The sequence below is a fragment of the Globicephala melas genome, chromosome 14 (genome assembly GCF_963455315.2).
Source record: "Globicephala melas chromosome 14, mGloMel1.2, whole genome shotgun sequence".
In the NCBI taxonomy this organism is placed as follows: domain Eukaryota; kingdom Metazoa; phylum Chordata; class Mammalia; order Artiodactyla; family Delphinidae; genus Globicephala; species Globicephala melas.
The window spans coordinates 43,584,718-43,600,489 of NC_083327.1; the positions used below are offsets into that span (position 1 = coordinate 43,584,718).

The 15,772-nt window shown below is 40.0% G+C and overlaps 1 protein-coding gene across 7 annotated transcripts in view; it reads right to left on the bottom strand.

The window, feature by feature from the left end:
• The window catches only part of HS3ST5 (heparan sulfate-glucosamine 3-sulfotransferase 5), a 292,419-nt gene that overhangs the window by 44,596 nt on the left and 232,051 nt on the right, over positions 1–15,772 (bottom strand). For 5 of the 7 annotated variants that reach the window (XM_060283540.1, XM_060283537.1, XM_060283539.1 and 2 more), the window contains one exon: positions 11,601–11,713. The exons of the other annotated variants lie outside the window; for them this stretch is intronic. The gene's annotated coding sequence lies outside the window, so the exon portion shown is untranslated. The remainder of the gene's footprint in view (positions 1–11,600; positions 11,714–15,772) is intronic. 7 annotated transcript variants of the gene reach the window in all.

The window sequence follows — 15,772 nt, forward strand, 5'->3', positions numbered from 1 at the left end:
AGTAAGAGGTAATAAAGACTCTATAGGAATAGCGATATAGAAGCAGCTATCACCCTGAACGCTGAGATGGAGCAAGCATCTGAGTAAAAGCCCCACTGCCACCTTCCCTCCTCCCATGGTTGAGACACAGACCTTGTTGGAAAGGGTGCAGCTTTGGCTCACTGGATAACAAAAGGAAGTTGCTGTGGTGCAGCACGGGTGCAACTTGATTGAGATCCATCCTCTACGGTGCCAGGGGGAGCTGTTCCCTGGACATGTCTCACTGGAGGCACTCAGCTATGAAAGTGCCCGAGGAAGCGCCGTGGGAAGCTTCTGGCCACGGAGGGCTGCTGGCTGCTAGGCACTGCAGGAGCTTGGCCCTGCACATGCTGTAGAAGCCTGCTCAGTGCATGAAACAGAACCTAGAAGCAAGCCTCTTTCTTCCTGGGATACCTCTCCAGCATCCTCTACTGACACAGGTCCTTTTTCACTGAGCAGGCAAAAAAGGGTGCATTTGCAGCTGAGAGGCAATAAATCAGTAACTGGCACAAAGGTATTAAAAAGAAACATGAGGACATCTTTCTGGTAGATGCTGGATATGTTCACTATCTTGATTGTGGTGACAGTTTCACTGGTATAGACATATATTGAAACTTATCAAATTGTATACTTAAAATACGTGCAGTTTATTGTATGTCAATTATACTTCATTAAAGCTGCTAAAAAAATGTATACAGCATTCCTCTACTTCTCTCCTAAGAGAACTGACCCTTGCATCTATTAGAAGTTTAAAGTGGAAGGTGTTTGTATGTATGTATGTATACATTATTTTTTCACACCAAGAGACAAAATTGCTGACCATTAAGGGCTCCTTGCCTTACTCGGAGTGAAATCCTCCAGAAGCTCTACCTATAGATCCAGTCTGACTCTAGTTCAGAAGCCAATTTTTTTTTTTTTTTTTTTTTTTTTTTGCGGTACGCGGGCCTCTCACCGCTGCGGCCTCTCCCGCTGCAGAGCACAGGCTCTGGACGCGCAGTCTCAGCGGCCATGGCTCAAGGGCCCAGCCGCTCCGCGGCACGCGGGATCCTCCCACCGGGACACGAACCCGCGTCCCCTGCATCGGCAGGCGGACTCCCAACCACTGCGCCACCAGGGAACCCCAGAAGCCAATTTTGACTGAGGAAGCTCATCTCCACCTGCCTGTCCAGTGGGACCTGGGATTAAGTAATCCTCCCTTGCAAAATTCAGGGCCAGCCTTAACTGAGACTTGGTTTGAATGGGCATCGACTGTCCCAATGTAGGGCAGCTCTCCTCCCCTCCCTTTTCAGCCGGGTCTTGATTCCTGGTTTGATTGGCTTCCCTGGACCTCATAGCTCCCCCCTCTCTGAGGATGGCATCCGCGGCTGCTGCTGATTCAAAGATTTTGATAATACACTGGGTTACAGCAGTGTGTGCTACCTTTGCAGTCTTAGAGTGACTGCCCTTCCCCTCACCCCTGGTCTCCTGTATGTTAAAAAGCAATCTGGCATTAATTTAACTGTATTTTGTGACTACTGTATGCAGGTATTGTGTTAGTTTTTAAGGCTACAACAATGAACAATACAGACACAGTATTGTAATCCCTCATGGAGCTTACATTTTAGTAGGAACTATAGAAAGCATAAGCAAAAATCTCTCTCAACATGCAATGTCTTTTCTCAAGCGAGAATTATTGTCAGCTTCTTGAGGGCAGGGACTCGGAAATGGTGAGCTATAGTGATGCCATTTACATGTGTACCCATATACATATAGAACATTTACCCTTCTAGATGATGACCTCTTGCTAGATAAGTGCTTATTGGAGAGTTGTGTTGTTTTTCTGTTACTCTTCTTTAATCTGTCTAAAAGTAATTAAAATTGTTTATGAAATATACAATTGTGGCCTAGAGTCTATACATTGTTTTATTTCCCTGCTCTGTCACCACTGCCATCACTAAGTGAATCTCAAGCTGGTGGCTGGGATGGCTGAGTTGGGGTGGAGAGTTGAGGCATGCATCAGTTATTCATTGAATCAATAAATAAAACATGCTTTTGAGCCTGACTCTGTGCCCAGGGCCAGGCTGGTTCTGTAAGAATGTGATTTAATTTGTCCTTATAGACATTAAATTGTAAAATGTTAAGATTAGTCAACAGAGGCCATTTGCATTGAGAATAGTGGTACTAACCCCAGGCCAAAAGGAAGCCAGAGATGAGCTGTGTGTGGGTCTCAGGGTCAAAGAAATCTCTGTGGAAAAGCTGGGCTTCACAAGATGTTCAGAAAATTAAAAAGCTGCAAGAAAGAAGGAAGGGTGGATATGAGAGAATGAAAAAAGGGCGTGAGGTGGAATGAGACACGTGAGGCTATTAGAAGTGTGGAAATAATCACATGAATGTTTTGAAAGTGAAACTTGTATTTGCACATCCCATAATGTAGTGGCGTCTATTATTTTAATAATATATGTAAAAGATACATGATGGACTAGTTTCTAACTAGTTAAAACAGCTAAACCTTTGTTTCTAAATTCTCTCCAAAGGCACAAGGCAAATCCTTATTTTCTAATAATATCACTGCACTAATTACATTTAATTAATTATTGACCTCAGAACACATAATGTACCATTCCATTTATTATCTGATTTTATTCAGTACGTTTCTCATCCAACTCATATTCACCCCCAAATTACAGAGGACATGCAGACCTGGCCTCTTGTTTTCAGTAAGCTGTCATTTTATAATGCTTTAGAAAAAAGTATATGCATGGACCTGGAAGAAAATAATGCTATTTTAATAATGTGACATGGAAACTATGCACCCCTCAGACGATTTTGTACTGGTTTTGACAGCAGAACTAATTCAATGCTTTCTGGGCATAGTACACTAGACTAGAGAGAAATCTTTCAATGAACACTGCAATGAGATGGCCCATATTTGTACTGCAAAATAAAGCATGAAACAGTTTTAAGTTCAAAATAGAAACATCTTTAGGAAATTAGATACAAAATATTCTATAGGTACCATAGAAGGCATCCTAAATAACACTGCCACACTTTAGTGGAAGCCGTTACACATAATTCTCTAAGTCATTTACTAGTCCCTGAATAGGATGGATATCCTCCTCACACAGAGCATCTATCTTCTGGGTTCTGCTTCCCTGGGTGATAGAAATCACTGTCCATGCACTGCTCTCCCCTCCCACCCTGCTGAGGCTGGAGGAGGGGCTTCTTCCAGACAGGTCCTGGGACCAGGAACAGAATGTGAAACTTTTCAAAATGGATACACTGCACTTGTTCTTTGAAAAAAAAAAAAGCACCCAGGAACCTTACTATCTTCTTGGGGTCAATACTAGGTGTCTGACTTATTTTGGAGGAAAATGACTTGTTATTAGTTTCTTTGGGTTCTTCAGTTTTCAAAACTCATAAACCTTGCCATTTCCAATTACCCCAAGCCTCTGAAATTCCATTTTAAAATCTTCTGCCCTCTGACCATCACCTCCTATTCTTCCAGCTTACTGATTCCAGTCTTCCCACTCCAGAAATTTCCCGACCTCATCGAGATCCATTATTCCCGGATATTACAAGTTTGCCTCCTTCTAACCATCCTTCTCATACCCTCACTCTCTGCTTACAGCTTGGATTCTATAGTTCAGCTCTATAACCATTCCTTGAAAACACTCAAGTTTCTCACCCGCCTTCCTTTTCTTCATTATATTTCACCTGTCAAAACTCCAACCATGGTGTATGTTATGGACTGAATTGTGTCCCCTCACACAAATTCATAGGTTGAGGCTCTAACCCCCAGTGGGACTATATTTGGAGACAGGGCCTATAATGAGGTAATTAAGGTTAAATGAAGTCATAAGGGTGGGGCCCTGATCCCACAGAATTAGTGTTTTTATAAGAAGAGACATCAGAGCTCCCTCCCCGCCTCTCCTCTCTGTCCCTCTCTGTCTCTCTCTTTCTCTCTCAATCTGCTGTGTGAAAACACAGTGAGAAGGCAGCTGTCTGCAAGCCAGGAAGAGCGTTCTCACCAGAGTCTGACTGTGCTGACACCCTCATCTCAGACTTCCAGCTTCCAGAACTGTGAGAAAGTAAATTTCTGTTGTTTAAGCCCCCCAGTCTATGGTTCTTTATTATGGCAGCTAGAGGAGACTGGTATGGTGTTAGGCAGAATAACAGCTCCCCAAAGATGTCCACAACTTAATCCCTGCAAGTGTGAATATGTTAGAGTGTATGGCAAAGGGGAACTAAAGTTGCAGATGGAATTAATGTTGCTAATAGCGGACCTTGAGATGTAGGCTTATGCTGCATTATCCGGGTGGGCCCAGGGTTACCACATGGGATGCAGAGAGGGAGAAGCAGACTGTTGGCAGCATGAGAACTTGACCAGCCAGATGCTGACTTTGAAGATGGAAGGGAGCAGTGAGCCACGAAATGTACTCTAGAAGCTGGAAAAGGCAAAGCAATGGATTCTCCCCTAGAGTCTCCAGAAGGAATGCAGCCGTGCTGACATCTCGAATTTATCCCAATGACACCCATTTTTGACCCATTTTTGGACTTCTAGCAAAGTAAGATAATAACTTTGTGTTGTTTAAAGCCCCTAAGTTTGTGGTATGTTACAGCAGCAATAGGAAACTAATACCCATGGTTAAACCCAACGATCTACTTATTCTCTGCCAGCACCCACAGAGCTGATCATTGGAAAAATTACACAACCTTGTTAACTGGCCTCCCTTCGAATATGACTACATATCAGAACTGACCTCTTGACCTTTCCAATCAATCTTAGCACATTTTTTATAAATTCTCTTTCTCCCTCTCTAAGGTGATTACTTCATATCTTTTCTTTCCTCAAATCTCCAACACTACCTTTCCTCAATTTACTCTCAGCTTGTGTTTGTTTCTTCATAGGAAAAATGATTCTAGATGGGAAATACAGCATCTTCCCACCATTTCCCTAATCTGCTCCCATTGCTACATATGCATCTTGCCTTTCACATGGAGTGGATGAACTGTCCACGAGCCAGTCGAAAGCCAGTCTCTTCCACTGAGCCCTAGATCCCTTCCCTCTTAACTTTTCAGAGGCCTCCCTAAAGGCAGCAGCATTAACTCAGCAGCTCAGGCAAAACATGTAGACGTCTTAATTCCACTTTTCCCCTCACATGACACATCCAAATGCACAAGAAGTTTCTGTATGTCCTGAGTCCAGTGACTTCTCTCATTTCTAATGCTAAGACTCAGTCCAGTTCCCCTTCATCTCTCACCGGGATGGAGGCAATAACCTGTCCTCACTTTCCACTACTCTATAGACTTAGGGTTTTTTCTCAAAAGTGAAGATTAGATTCAGCTATCTCCTCACTTACCATCTTCAAAAGTCTCTCCACTTCAAAAGTAAAAATTCCAGACTCTACTACGGGCTACAAAAATTTACATGACTGGACGCCTGTCTACTTTTCCATCTCATCTTCTACAGCTCCTCCCTTTGTTTACTTTAGTCATGCTGACCTTCTTTCTCCTTTCTTTTTTCTTCTGTCCGCAAATTAAACAAGTTTGTTCCTACCTCAGGGACTTTGATTTGCTTCTGCTTGAATTGATCTTCCTCCACTTCATTGGATAGCTGTCTTCTCCTCATTGATGTCTCAATTCAAATGTCGCCTCTTTTAATAAGGCTTCAGTGACCCTATCCAAACAAGCCTGAGGTTGTTCTGTTAAACTGCCGGTAAAAAAACTTTCTTCATAGCATGTATCAGTACCCAAACTCTCATTCATCCCTTTATTCACTTATTGTCTGTGTGGCTCCATCAGAATACATGCAAGGCATGTATTCTTCCAATGACTTTTTATGACTAATTCTTACATACCAAATTCTACTCCAGAGTTAACTTGGTTAAAGGAAGGTCTGGGCAAGTCAGAGTCTTTTTCAAGTGATCATTTACTTGTCCTTGGAAGTAGTATGAAAATAGCATTCCTGTAACTTGCGGCAGTTCTGGCCAAAGTTGACATCATTAGAAAACAGGCTGGGCAGTTACAGCATCCATCTTTGTCTTGTTTCTGTGTTGATTCTGTGACAGGACTGATGACAGTAACAAGTATCTCAAATGAACAACATACCTGTGGGCACCTGTATTTTAATTTTTGTTCTGCCATTGCAACGATGGGCTTTGGGCTGACTCTGCATTTTTGGCTTATACATTGGTTTGATTTCTCAGATTAGAATGGAATAATCTTGATGGTGGAAACAATTTATAGTTCTTTAAATCACTACAACACCAAGTATGTAGCAGGTTCTCTATGAGTAGTTTAATTCATTGATGGATTTTTAATGCAGTCAGGAATATTAAATACTTATCTTACTGGGTCTTCCCTTTCCTCCATGCTAAACAACATATTCCACGTTCTATCTTATCCATCATGCTGTTATGTTAGCCATGAGCAGGGGAATAATCATTCCCATTTCTGATTTATAGAAGAGAATGTTACTGAAGTTTCCTTGATGGTAATGGCACAAACTCTTAAAAGATTTTCGACAGAGGCTTAGCTGGTGAAGATCCAGTGAGACCATTCAAAGACTTAGCTGTTGAAAAGCCAATGAAACTCCATAATAAATTGACCTCCTATGGCATGGGCTGCACAAACAGGAATGCTGTAAAGCTTCAATATGTCATTTGGCATTATATAAAGTCACGTATTTTCCCACTTAGAAAACTGTTTTTTAAAAATCTGATTGTGTGAAGGTAATAAGTCTATTTTGGTGTTATACATGTGATTTTCTGACCGGTACAATATTCATGCTTTGATTTTTGTCTTTCTTGAATGAATTAATCATAGTACAATATATAATCGAAGGGGTTAATATTAAGGAGATGGCAAAAACTTTAGGGAGAAAGCTAAAGTTAAAACCACACAGATAATTTTTCTTTTAATTCTATTGACCAGTTGTTTTGTTGTAATTTAGACTCTGACATAGGCAAATATACTCCTTTCAGGGCTTCCCTGGTGGTGCAGTGGTTGAGAGTCCGCCTGCCGATGCAGAGGACATGGGTTCGCGCCCCGGTCTGGGAAGATCCCACATGCCGTGGAGCGGCTGGGCCTGTGAGCCATGGCCGCTGAGCCTGCGTGTCCGGAGCCTGTGCTCCGCAACGGAAGAGGCCACAACAGTGAGAGGCCCGCGTATCGCAAAAAAAAAAAAAAAATATATATATATATATATATATATACTCCTTTCATGTTAAAAGATTATGTGAAAACAAAGGTCATTCATTCATTCATTCAGCAAATCATCTTCTCTATTACCCTTGTAGGATTTATAAATGTAAGGATGGTGTCTATATGGTTCCGTTTGTTTCTTGAGTGAGCCACAGTGCCTGTCCAAACTCAAATGCGTAAATGCTATGTATAATGTGAAATCTCAGTAATTACCCATTGACAAACTATGAAGTTCAACAACCTTTTCAAGGATTTTATGCCTCCCCAAACATTTCTTCCACACATGAAAAATATATGAAAATAACACATGAATGTTAGAACGATTGTAGTTGAAGAGTGTATTCATTTCCCTGAGGATAGTAATTTATTTAAGATCCTGATTTTCAGGGTATATGCCCAGTAGTGGGATTGCTGGGTCGTATGGTAGTTCTATTTTTAGTTTTTTAAGGAACCTCCATACTGTTCTCCATAGTGGCTGTATCAATTTATAGTCCCACCAACTGTGCAAGAGGGTTCCCTTTTCTCCACACCCTCTCCAGCATTTATTGTTTGTAGATTTGTTGATGATGGCCATTCTGACCGGTGTGAGGTGATACCTCACTGTAGTTTTGATTTGCATTTCTCTAATGATTAGTATGTTGAGAATCTTTTCATGTGCCTCTTGGCCATCTGTATGTCTTCTTTGGTGAAATGTCTATTTAGGCCTTCCGCCCATTTTTTAATTGGGTTGTTTGTTTTTTTGATATTGAGCACTACGAGCTGTTTGTATGTTTTGGAGATTAATCCTTTGTCCGTTGCTTCATTTGCAAATATTTTCTCACACATGCACCCCAGTGTTCATTGCAGCTCTATTTACAATAGCCAGGACATGGAAGCAACCTAAGTGTCCATTGACAGATGAATGGATAAAGAAGATGTGGCACATATATACAATGGAATATTACTCAGCCATAAAAAGAAAAAATTGAGTTATTTGTAGTGAGGTGGATGGGCCTAGAGTCTGTCATACAGAGTGAAGTAAGTCAGAAAGAGAAAAATAAATACCGTATGCTAACACATATATATGGAATCTAAAAAAGAAAAAAAATGGTCGTGAAGAAACTAGGGGCAAGACGGGAATAAAGATGCAGACCTACTAGAGAATGGACTTGAGGACATGGGGAGGGGGAAGGGTAAGCTGGGACAAAGTGAGAGAGTGGCATGGACATACATACACTACCAAATGTAAAATAGATAGCTAGTGGGAAGCAGCCACATAGCACAGGGAGATCAGCTCGGTGCTCTGTGACCATCTAGAAGTGGGGATATGGAGGGTGGGAGGGAGGGAGACGCAAGACGGAAGAGATATGGGGATATATGTATATGTATAACTAATTCACTTTGTTATAAAGCAGAAACTAATACACCATTGTAAAGCAATTATCCTCCAATAAAGATGTTAAAAAAAATAAAAATAAGTACTGAGAGCAAAAAAAAAGAAAAAAAGATCCTGATTTTTCTAATTAGACTGTAAAAGTCACTTATAGACACATTCAAAACAAGGAATAATGGCATTTATTTGAAGATGGGGATGAAGTGTGTGTAGTTAAGTATGTATAACATGAAGCTGGCAGTCTTAGAACCCCTCGGTTGAATCACACTATTCTCTTAAGAAGCTTAACCAATTCCCTATTAGCTGAGTCTAGTTCTGCTGTTAAGAAAAGAGTAATAACATCATAATAGCAATGATATGATGTTAACCTCTTATGGGAGGGGGAAGTGAGGTATAGACACCAGGATGAACCCACTGGTTCTAAAACCCTATTCTTTCCCTTATAGCACAATCTTTCTACAAATGCAGAAAGCATAGTGGAACTAGTTGTGATCTTTCCCCATATTATTTCAAAAGTGCAAAGAGATGCTCAATCATATCAGAAATTGCAGTATTCAAAGGAAGTTATCTCTCCTTTTATACTTTGATTGAAATTCTGTTTAGCATTGAAGCAGGCTTCTGTGATCGAACGTGGTAAATGATAGATAGGGTTCAATAGAGTTCTGTAGTGAAGGGTAAGTATTTTAGTGTGTCTGTGACCTGATCCAAAGGCTATTTCTAGCAGTTTGTCATTTAGTACAGAGAAGGTTAGTGAGGTCATGTTGATATATGATCTTTTATGCTCTGAACTTATCACTGCAGTTGAACTGGCCCTACAATTCTCATTAACAGTGAGCAGTTATCTTTTGATACTAAAGAATAAAATAAAACAACTGCTTTACTTTATTCTCCCAACTAAACTATAAAGAAAAATCAAAGCCTAAAGTTTGAAGTATTTAGCTGGAGAAATTTAAGGCATCTTTATTTTTACCCAAGGAAGTAAAAATAGCTTTAGTATTCTCAGAAGAAAACCAAATAAGATCACATGGATGGAACTGCCGGTGAGAAGTGTCTAAATGTTAACATCATCATGATAAATATTTAGTTCCAGTAGAGAATGAGATTACTTTAAAAACTGTTCTAGCACCCTAGCACACATTTCAAAGGGAATAGAATTCTCTAAAGAAAGAAAATGCCAGAGACAGGAAAGCACTGTGGGATGGGGAAATAATGGCAACCTAGGAATTAGGACACCTGGGTTCTAGTTTCTGATCTGCCTGTGTATGTGCTAAATGATACGCAGCAAAGACCGTAACCTCTCTTGGTCGTTTTTTGCTTGGATTTCACTAACAACCTCTTTGGATGTTTTCAGGTCAGCTGACAGACCTACCAGGCCCCCAAATCCACCTGCCCCATAGACCTTTCTGATTTAGTCAGATTTGTCAGTGGCTCCAACAGCATAAGTATAAAGTTGAAATTTCTTAGCAGGGCATCCAGGTCTTTCAAGGTTGGACACTTGCTCACCTCTCTAGCCCATCTCACTCTACTCCTGCCTCCTTCCCCATCCTCTTACCATGCAGAGCTACTTAAACTACTGTTCTCATATCCAGAACTCCATTCCCCACCATTGACCCAACTAACTCTCCTGCCATGAGGTTAAGTAACAGCTTAATTCACCTTAATGGCTGCCTCTTCCAAGAAGTTTTCTTGACCTTTCCTTCGGGTTTTGGTATCATCCTTTGTTTTCTTATTTTCTCCCCATTCCTCCACCTATTAGACTAAAACTTCTTGGCAAATGGTAGTAAATGAATGCATAATGAATGAATGAGAATCAACTCTCCTTATTTCTATTATTTTTTTTGGGGGGAAGATGGAGTTGAGTCATTGGCTAATACCATCATCCTAAGAAATCAAGTCATCATTTTTACTGGAAATTAAAAAGATCTTCCCCTCCCCATTCTGGCTGAATGCTCTGGTGGAGAAAAACTGATTAATTAACTGAATTAATTTTAATTCATTAGAATATTAAGATTAATCTTGAAGGAATGGTTAGTTCCTTTCATTTTCTAAGCAAAAGAAACCTGTAATTGGCTTTAAATGATAAGTTCCTTCCTGCTTGTTCAATCAATTCCCTCCTTTCCTACCCTATCTTGGTTCCACCTGATCATGGTTTATAGCTGGGTGTCACCTATGTCTGCCAAAAACACAGAGGCAGCCTGGAACAATGGAATAAAAGATTACTCCATGCAGAATCATAAAATCTGGGTTTGAGTTCATTATTTCTTAGTGTGGCGACTTTGGGCAACAGACTGAATCTTTTGGGCTTCATTCTCCTTTTTTGTGACTTGGGATGATGCCCATCTCACAGAGTGATAAGGTAAGGCTCAAATAAGATTATATGTGCTGCGAAAGCACTCTGCAAACAATTAAATGCCAAATAAACATATCATTACTCTAAACTCAAAGCACAGTATTATTTACAACCAGCTCTCCAATCTAACTTTTTTCTAGAGATAATATACTCAGCAAAAAAAGGACTAATTTGAATTTTATCTCTTCTGCCAAATGGTTAGGATAGAAACCAGAAAAATGCCTGAAGAAAGCAGGAAGATCAGTGCATCCAGCAGCCCAGATATAATCCACAACAGATCCATGACTCTGTCTACCTGGGAATTCAGGAAGTGACATCTCTGCCCTATAGAACTACCTCTGGCCTCAGACATTTCTCTCTCTGGCCAGACAGTCACCTCTAGGAGGAGAATTGTAGGCAACAATGGCAATTCAGAGCACATCAAATGTCTCTACAGTTGTCTCATATTCTGAAAATGCCTTTGCAATCAAATCCATATATTATGCCTCAAGGACCTAGAGGAGTATGTTAATATTATCCTTGGACCAGAAAAGGAAGACAGCTAGCAATTAAGTGATTTGCCTCAGGTCATAGAGGGAATTAATGCTGCCATTAACATTCACAAAGCCTTCTCTCTGTGACAAGGAGAACTCCTTTATTCCCCTAGTTCTGGGTTTTCTGTATTATGACCAGACTTACCAGTCTTCAAGGCAGATGACCTTTAGGTACTGTTGAGGGTCTAAGGGGGCAAGTATACACTTCTTGCTGACTTAGACATTCCCACATGTCAAAAGAGGTAGGCACAATTTTCACTGTAAAAAATGACATAGAGAAAGAAGTTGATCTGTAGTTAGGCAGAACATACAAAGAAGAAATAAGAGGGCAAATTTGTGTTTTGTCTTAAGAGTATGATGTTCTTTTTAGTAGACTAGTGATTCTCAAACAGTTGCTTTCTTAAGGATGGGAGTTAACTGTATTAAAAACAATCTGTATATAAATAAAGCAGTTGTATGGGGTTATTACCACTATTTACTATTATCTTGACTACTGGTTCCCATTTTTCTAATCAAAAGTGTATGGTTAAAAAAGTAAGCAAACTTGAAATTTTAAAGTATGGAAGTAAGTATGAGCTCCCACAGGTGGGACAGGATGCATGGCCAGAATGAATTGGTAGAAAGATATATGTCTGGGCTTCCCTGGGCGCAGTGGTTGAGAGTCCGCCTGCCGATGCAGGGGAGGCGGGTTCGTGCCCTGGTCCGGGAAGATCCCACATGCCGCGGAGCGGCTGGGCCCGTGAGCCATGGCCGCTGAGCCTGCGCGTCCGGAGCCTGTGCTCCGCAACGGGAGAGGCCACAACAGTGAGAGGCCCGCGTACCGAAAAAAAAAAAAAAAAAAAGAAAAGAAAGATGTATGTCTTAGGCATTAATCTCTTTCCCAGTTATTTCTAGTTCTTCTTTTAGACAGGTGGTAGGAGGGTACTGCCCCATTCCCTTTTAAGACAGGAATGATATAGGGCTTACCCTGGCCATTGAAATATGAGCAGAAATGACAGACGTTGCTTCGAAGTGAAAGCTTTAAGAGCTAGTGTGAGATGTGTCACTGATCGTTCTCTTTCTCCCATAGTGGCTGTTGTTTGACTATGTTCCAGGAGTACCTTGTCTGTTTGCCTCATACTAAACTGAGGCCAAAGGGAACAGAGGAGCACCAACCCATGCTGAGTATGTAGCTTGACAGAGAAAAAAGTTTATTTTAAACCACTTAGATTTGTGGGTTGTTTGTAACCAAAGCATAATATATACTGTCTTAACTGATACAGTTCACCTTGTTCAAAAGGAACAGATACACTAAAGGGAATAAGAGATTAGCAAGGCATACGAAAAGGTACACATTGAATGGACGTCCACACACCTAAAGGGAAAAGTAGAATGCACAGTCTCTGAGGGAAGACAAATGGAGGAGTAAAGAGATGACCTTATCTGGATGTATCAGCCAAATGCCTTCCTAACACAGATGGTAAAACTGGCATGGTGGTCAGACCACCACTGGGAGACTTTACCATTTCATATGTGTCAAAAATTCTGTTCTGCAGGGATCCCAAAAATAAACTCATGGACCTATGGTCAATTAATCTATGACAAAGGAGGCAAGCATATACAATGGAGAAAAGACAGTCTCTTCAACAAGTGGTGCTGGGAAAGGTGGACAGCCATATGTAAAACAGTGAAATTAGAACATCCCCTCAGACGATATACAGTAACAGACGCAAAATGGTTTAAAGACCTAAATGTAAGACACGAAACTAACAATCTAGAAGAGAACATAGGCGAAACACTCTTTGACATAAATCATAGCAATATTTTCTTGGATCAGCTTTCCAAGGCAAAAGAAATAAAAGGAAAAATAAACAAATGGGACCTAATTAAACTTAAAAGCTTTTGCACAGCAAAGGAAACCATCGCAAAACAAAAAGACAAGCTACAGAGTGGAGAAAATATTTGCAAATCATACAACCAACAAGTGGTTAATATCCAAAATATACTAATGGCTCATACAACTCAATAGCATAAAAGCAAACAACCCAATCAGAAAATAGAAGACTTGAATAGACATTTTTTCAAAGAAGACATACGCATGGCTATCAGGCACATGAAAAGATGCTCAACATCACTGATTATTAGAGAAATGCAAATCAAAACCTGAATGAGGCATCTATCACCTCACACCTGTCAGAATGGCTATCATCAAAAAGTCTACAAATAGGCTTCCCTGGTGGTGCAGTGGTTGAGAGTCTGCCTGCCGATGCAGGGGACGCGGGTTCGTGCCCTGGTCCGGGAAGATCCCACATGCCGCGGAGCAGCTGGGCCCGTGAGCCATGGCCGCTGGGCCTGCGCGTCCAGAGCCTGTGCTCCGCAACAGGAGAGGCTACAACAGTAAGAGGCCCGCGTACCGCAAAAAAAAGAAAAAAAAAAAAAAAGTCTACAAATAACACATGTTGGAGAGGATGTGGAGAAAAGGGAACCCTTCTGCACTGTTGGTGGGAATGTAAATTGGTGCAGCCACTGCGGAAAACAGTATGGAGTTTCCTTAAAAAACTAAAAATAGAGCTACCATATGATCTAGCAATTCCACTCCTGGGAATATATCCAGAAAAAACAAAAACGTTAATTCAAAAAGGTTCATGCATCCCAGTGTTTATTAGAGCACTATTTACAATAGCCCAGACATGAAAGCAACCTAAGTGCCCATCAACAGGTAAATTGGATTAAGACGATGTAGTGTATATACATACAATGGGATATTACTCAGCCATAAAACATAATGAAATATTGCCATTTGCATCAATGTGGATCGACCTAGAGAATATTATGCTTAGTAAAATAAAGTCAGACAAAGAAAGACAAATACTGTATGGTATCACTCATATGTGGAGTCTAAAAAATAATACAAGTGAATTATATAAAACAGACTCAGACATAGAAAACAAACCTATGGTTACCAAAGGGGAGAGGGATGGAGGGTGGGCAGGGAGGGACAAATCAGAGGTATGGGATTAACAGATACAAACTACTATACATAAAATAGATATGTAACAAGGATTTACTGTACAATATGGGGATTATACCAAATATCTTGTAATAACCTATAATGGAATATAATCTGCAAAAAAACTGAATCACTATGTTGTATACCTGAAACTAACACAACATTGTAAATCAACTATACTTCAAAAAAAAAGTTTGTTCAGATAAAATGGCAGAATCTGACAAATTCTTGACTTATGCAGAAAATAAAACGACCTTTCAAAAGCAACATTCCGGTTCTTCAAAAGCTGAGGAGGCTGTGAGAAGAAATGTAAATTAGAATTAAATTGGCTCAGTAAGGAAGAATTGCTTAAGGTTAAGGAAGTATCGGAAAACATGGGAAAACAAAGAACAACGAAAATAGGAAACACTGGACATAGAAATATACTCCAGCTTCTAGAGAAGTGAATACAAAAGATTTAGAGAAAAGATATTTATGATAACAAAATCATAAAATTTAAGAGGAATTGGAAATCTGGCATAATCTACTATATTACATTCCAGCAAAGTCACAATTAATCCTGAGTAGGAACCCTCAGTCCTTGCAGGATATTATACTACTCCATTAATTTATTCAACAAATATTTATTGAGCAACTACTAGGAGAGAGGAATTGTGCTAAAATGTTGAGGGTCCGAAGAGACTATAGTTCCTGCCCTGAAGGAGCTTACAGTATAGTGAAACAAACAGATAATAAACAAGCCCTCAGCTAGCACTTATTACATACTGAGTATTTGCTAGTGATTATGACAGGGACTTTGCATAATTGTTTCCCTAATTTTTACAAGCCTGCTGCATAGGGGTTACTGTCCTTTTAAACAGGAGACACTGAAGCTCAGGGAGATACAGTAATTTGGCTGTACATTTATACAATAAACAATGATTGGCTAAAATGGGACTTGAAATCAACTTTCTGTGATTTCAATATCTGTACACTTGCAACACTTTTGATGCCTTTCATATCTAACTCTAAGATTACGTGATACCATTTTTTATATTTTTGAAATGTGAATTTTAGTGTGTGTGTGTGCTCTAAATAGACAATGGATTCATTCCACAGGGAAAAAACATTTTTGTGTGATTACATTTTAGTCTTTTTTTTTTTTTTTTTAGTTTGACTGGAAGATGATTTTAGAAACTGATGAAACATTAATGATTTATAAGCCATATTTTAAGAATCTTTCTAGTAAGTCACATGCAAAATACTAAGTTGCTTTTCAGGAAATAGTCTAGAAATCAAATTTAACACAGGAAAAGGAATACTCTTAGGTAAAATAATAAAATCTTCTC